Here is a 6,344-nt window from a genome sequence, read left to right as displayed (position 1 = left end):
ACGAAGCCTACTCGAATTTTTATTCTTTATTTAAGTCAAAGATTAAAATTATTTTTCAACTCATAAATTATATTATGATAATTACAACTATAAATGAGAATATTAATCTCCCACATTTGTCTTAGTGAACGTTCTTTTTTTCGTGGAATTCATTTTAATCCACTGCAATTAGAAGTAATGCTATATTTCCCGCCATTGTGATTTTTCCGTTATTTCAACAATATTTGGCAACTCATTTTTGGCAATAATTGGCAATGTCCCGTATTCACCCGTATTCCAATTTCCCGTATTTCTCTCGAGGAAATATGGTCAACGTACGTTAGCTGCATATCTGATTGTACTTTCTTGCAAGAAATATGGTCAGCTGAAAATGGATAGATATGCTGACGTCACAATTCTGCTTAAAAATGGCAGACGAGCCCGTCTAAAGTGAAGATGATGCTCTATTTCAGTCTAGCAGTTGCAAAGGCAAACTTGGTTGTCATTCGCTGCCTGCATTTCAAAAAGCGGGAATGGTAGCGTAGAATAACAGGACAACGTGGTTTGTTGTCGGAACCGAAACTTGGCAGTCTACTTCTTCCTCGACCATCGATCAATTGATTCTTCGCCGTGTAACAAAATACCAATAAAAAAATGTCGATTCCTTTGCTCGGTGCTGTTGATGTCCAATCCGCTCTGACCGAAGTGGTTCCGAATCTCATGAGCCTCATGCAGCGGCACCTATACGTCAATTGCCGGTCGCACAGCGAGTTCACCATCTCGGAATCCGTGGGCAACGGAAAGTACGGCAAAGTTTACAAAGTCAAAGATGACAAGGACAACGAAATAAAGGTATTGAAAAAGATCGAATTCAAGCGCTACCAATTCATGCCCAAAGATGTTCAGTTGGAAATCGACATGCTGAGGAATCTCAAGCACGACAATATAGTGCTCTTCTACGAAGTTGTTGGTGGTCCGACCATCGATGAAATCTACCTCTTGATGGAGTTCTGCGACAACTCCTTGGCCCAAGTCATGGAGAACTTGGACATTCCTTTCATCCAAGCCGAAGCCAAATGCATTCTATTGCAGCTGTTCAAAGCCCTGGCCTACATCCACGAGAGGAACATCATACACAGGGACATAAACCCTACCAACGTCCTGTTGAAAGACTTCTCTGTTGTGAAGCTGTGCGACTTCAGCTCGGCGGAAGATGCAGACGTGGCGCCCCTCAGTCCAGATGTCGGGAATCTCTGGTATCGCGCCCCGGAGCTATTGCTCGGTAGCGACAAATGTACTACTTCTGTGGACATTTGGTCTTCTGGATGCATCTTTGCGGAGATGCTGACCCTAAGGGCTGTCTTCCCTGGTAAGAACAAGCTCCACCAGCTGACTCTGGTCATCGATATGCTGGGCACTCCTACTGATGAGAACATGCCGGGATATTCCAGTTTCCCGTTCTCCAAGAAGTTTGCCTTGAAGTCCCAGCATTACAACTACATCCGCAAGAACTTCAAAGAATTGCTCAAACCATCTGGTATTGAAATCCTAGAAGCGATGCTGAGATTTTCACACGCTGCGCGGATCACCGCCAAGGAGTGTGTGGAAGATACATATTTCAAAGATGACCCAGCTGCGTGTTCGTTAGAGAACCTGAAGTGTGGAATAATCACAAAAACAAACTCTGCATTCGCTGCTAGAGGTTGAATATTAACAATGCGAATAAATTGCATTTGAACAGTTGATGTACATTGCGGTATAACATTGAATTAATTATAGTAATTGATCTCATTACTGTGTTATGTGTGTTTTTGAAATATTTTTACATTAAGTTTTGACTGGTCGGAATACTTTCGGATTTTTTTTTACAAGGGACTCATATTATTGCATCTTTAGTTAATATTGTATATGGTTAGTTGTAACCTGTGCTCTGGACAAATCCCAGGTGCAAGGTCACCACGGCGACTGAAGAAATTCAAATTAGTGCCTGATATTTTTTATATACAATAATTTAATTCAAATTAATTGGCAGCATATTTAATTGACAAAAAAAAAAGATCAGCAATTATGCAAGAGCAGGTCTGCTAGCATATAAAGGGTAAGTCCGGGCAAGTGAAAAAAATATGCTATTTTTGAAACATTTGTCAGGAAAAAAGGTTCTTAGTGCCCATTTTTTTTTTTTTTTTTTGTGATTTGTCACGCCTTGGTAGTAGCCGTTATTCCCCTTTCTTCTTTGTTTTATTATTGTCAACCCGGTAGCATGCATTATGCTTTTCAGACTTCGATGAGACAAGGATTGACGAATTCCTGGTTGCCATGGCGACTAAAAACTGTGGATTAATACTTTTTGTTTTCTATGTGGGATCAGAAAATAATGCATTTTTTAAACATTTATCTTTGCATTTACCATACTTACTCTGCCTAAAACGATCTAGCATAGAGGCAGGGCTGTCTCAAAAGCATCCTGGGTTCTCGGGCCAAGTGATTTTTCTTAGCCTTTGTACCTGGCAAGACATATTTACCTTCAAAAATTTTAACCGTAGCTTATTTTTATAAGGCCCCTTATGCAATTGAGGTCCCTGGCTATGCCATGCATTAAGACGTCACTCAGACAAGCATGTTCTTAATGCTATCATTTTTTGTCTATTCAGACTATCCCTCTGGAGCTTCGGTGCAACTCTCTTTTTCACTCTCGCTCCAGAAAGCATTGTCTTTGGATCTGTCCAGTGCATTTGCTTTCTGTCGAACATCAGCTCTAGAGGCTATACTCTTTCCAGCAACTGACACAGATGTAGCAAGCTATAGAACATTAGCAGGATTCAGTGGAACCCGTTTGATGCTGCTGGCTAGGGTCACCCAACAATCTAAATTTGTTATGTTAAACAACATTGAAGGTTTTAACAACTGGCTGTTGCGAAGGTATATTTTGGAAATAGAGAAAATTCAACTGTCCCTGCAGGGAATCGAACCCATGTCCTTTTACTTTACGGGTGAACACACTAGACAGAGGCACAGAATCTCTCAATCTTTCCATGGAGCTCGTGTACACTGAAAGGGACCGTACATGGATGACCAGACTCAGGTCAAGCTCACAACTGCTGATGCCACTCTCCGCTAGCGGTCCCTTTCAGTGTACACGAGCTCCAAGGAAAGAGTGAGATTCTGTGCCTCTGTAGTCTAGGTGTTCATCTGGAAAGTGAAAGGATGTGGGTTCAATCCCCAGCAGGGGCAGTTGAATTTTCTCTCTTTCCAAAATATATCTTCGCAACAGCCAGTTGTTAAAACCTTCGTATGGTAGCTGAGAGTGACGTCATCCTTGTATAACCCTTTTATATTTGTCTTTGTAGCCCTGTTTACATGGGAAATGGAAAAGCCGGTTTCTGTCGTTTGGCAATAAGGGGAAAAAGAAAGATGAAAAAGGAGCATGAGAAAGTGCAAAATCCACCAAAGAAGGAAGTAAATCTTTCTCTACAAGGGGTAAAAATTGCCAAAAAGGTTCTATGCACCAAACCCAATCTTGCACATACGAATGAGGCGTGTAAACTTCAATTTATCAATTAAGTATGGAAAACTATATAGGCGCCAACGCCAATTTTGTAGTTGCCGTGATGACCTGGTGCTTGTCATATCCTGATTAATCAGCTTTTTTTTATTGTTTTTTTTAAACAACAAAGAGGTGCAGAATTATGGCTGCCATGATAAGTGTATTTGAAGGTTAATTTCTTATAACTGAATCAGAGTATCTTCCATTATAGAAAAGAAGACAAAATGAGAAAAAATCATGAAGTGTTGAAATAAGAAAGGTCATCATAAATGTTTTTTACAAATAGATTTTGGGATTTTTCGTGGCAAGTTCCCCGGCTAGAAATCTATTCTAGACAATCATGAACTGTTATTGGGCTTCCAGTTACGAAAGCCAGATAGATACTTGCAATCCCTGCAGTGGGGTGGTTTTCTGAAGATGGTTATTCTGACTTCAAAGTTTCTTTCTACAGTTGAATCCCGTTTTAACAAAAATCTCATTTTAACTAACACCTTTCTAATCCTCCAAATAAGTTTACTTGCAAAAAGATCTGGAACTCCTTTATAACGAAGTGATTTCTCCACTCTCTTGGAGTTCGCAGCAGTGGTGGTCGGCTGAAGTTAGTTTTCTGCAGTTCCCAACTTCGAGACGTAAATGGGAGCCGGTCTCCTAGTTAAAAAGTCTTGCAGCAGAGAGCAACAGGGCTACAACGTTACAATTATTCATTCATTACACTTCACTCACTGAGTTAAGAACAAAAACTCATAGTTTAAAAAATTGATTGCAGCACTACACAGAAACAAACTTCAAAGAAGGTTCACTATACACACACATTCCAACATGAACCAATTCATTAGAAGTAGTCTCTTGGAGTTTGTTATAACGGGATTCGACTGTATTTTAAAAAAAGAAGTCGCAACTGAAACAACCAGGGTTTCTATTGTCAATTACCATTGTGCCTTATCTAAAGATGAAATGTTCCCATTTACGAACTAGTGAAACCTTGTTATGATATTTCATATAATGATTAATCTCTCTAGACAACATTTTTTAAAGTTTCATTTGTAAATGCCTGTAGTCTAGCGTTTAATTGTATAACGTTTCTCTATAACGATAAACTATGACATTTTTTTTCTTATATAGTGTATCGAAAGATTTTACTGTAGTTTTTCATGTCCATACAAGTTTGTAAAAGTGAATATAGACTTATGTGGAAAATGATTCTGAAGCAGACACAAATAAGTAGTTCTGATGCTCGCTGTGCATATTCAGCTTAGAACGTCAATGTATTGTTTTAGCATGAATACCCATATTAACTGAAACGTTCATTAGCAGAGGTTGAAAAACTGAAAACATAATTGCATAATTGAAAATAAGCCGCAAGTAGAATAACTTTATTTGCAAAAAAGTTCATTTCAAAACGTAAGCAAAGTAAAAATTTATTTTCATGAAGAGAATTCCGAACATTGTACTTCCACAATTTAAAAGATACAACTTGTATGTAAAATTTTCTAAGCGAATGTTTCCTCCCCCCCCCCCCCCCTCCCTACTAAACATATACAGTCAAACCATATGAAAAGTACGACTTATTGTATTGAATTCTTATTTTTGTAGTGAATAAATTGTGTTAATGCAATAAGTTAAGCGTTTCACACAGAATGTTATGTATATTTTACTTCAAATCTGACAATTTCACCTCATACTATATTAATTAAGATACTCAGTTTTATTCAGAGAGAGGTGAAATCATATTTAATAAGTGCCAATGCTTCTCGAGTGCCTAAAAAAATTTAACCCTTCCCAGAATGAGAAATGTTTTATCTCAACCGAAACACTTCAAACTATAGGCATAGTAGAATCTTCTAATTACGTTTAATGATTATATTTTTTCTTTATGGTGAAAATAATTTTCATGAGGCAAAGGATGATTAAAATTTCGGATTACGAGTAACTTGGTTTACAATTTTTTCATGAGCCCAGTAAAAACAGATTTAGATTCAATGAACTAGCTAATATTTATCTTTGAAAGGAATCAAGTTTCCGCTATATTTTTTATGGGAAAGTTTGATATATACAGTGAAACATGTACCAGGAGCCTGTAATGGGACAGAAAATGTGACAGTTATTGGGAGGTTGAGTTTATTCTGAGGGGAAAAAAAATAGATTTCATGTGATATAACATGCAGCACAACATTTATTTTGCATTAAAAATCTTGCTCACCCATTAGCTTGGAAACCTGGAAGCCACAGAGGCGTGCCAAATCAATGATTGGGGGGGGGGGGGGGAAGAGAAATAATTGCAGAAAAAAATTAGGAAAACAAAATATTTTGTCTGTGAAAATTCAAACTATGAATGTTGGAAAGATTCGTAGAGAAATCTAGTTTTCGATGCATTTCATCTTGCTGGAGTTTTTCATGGTAATTTTTACTAATGTGACTATATGCTAGAGAGGCACCAAAACAATACCTTGTTCAAGAGATAATTCTGTCTACAGCCACCCGTGTAACATAAGAAACCTATACATATTCTGATATTCATAGAGTTTGGGGAAGTAAAACTCCATCACAGCAAACATAGAGGGATGTTTTTCTTATACATCAGTCTTTTATTTTCATGACCATTATTTGGAAATCCTTATTCTGAGGTTACCTTAATCCCATTGTTGATCCAATGGGATGTGCTTTGTTTCAAGAAAATATGGTTGCTATACAGTGGAACATCAGTAACGTCTGAACAAGTGTTTTGGATTGCACACACACTTACGAAACAAATTATGCTCATGAACCAGAGTTCCACTTGTTACCTAATTACAATAGGTAATTCAGGTTCTATATTAATTTT

At 37.8% G+C, this 6,344-nt stretch overlaps 1 pseudogene across 1 annotated transcript; it reads left to right on the top strand.

Moving 5' to 3' along the window:
- Positions 1-421: 421 nt before the first annotated feature.
- Positions 422-4,863, top strand: LOC149084235 (cyclin-dependent kinase 10 pseudogene; annotated as a pseudogene). Its single transcript, XR_016192955.1, has one exon. The product of XR_016192955.1 is annotated as a cyclin-dependent kinase 10 pseudogene (transcript).
- The last annotated feature ends 1,481 nt before the right edge of the window (positions 4,864-6,344 follow it).

The sequence above is a fragment of the Pholcus phalangioides genome, unplaced genomic scaffold, assembly GCF_987345545.1.
Source record: "Pholcus phalangioides strain wild (caught in Gottingen) unplaced genomic scaffold, Ppha-v1.0 ptg000008l_1, whole genome shotgun sequence".
Classification (NCBI taxonomy): domain Eukaryota; kingdom Metazoa; phylum Arthropoda; class Arachnida; order Araneae; family Pholcidae; genus Pholcus; species Pholcus phalangioides.
Note: the sequence above shows the minus strand (reverse complement) of the source record. Positions and strands in the feature narration are given on the sequence as shown.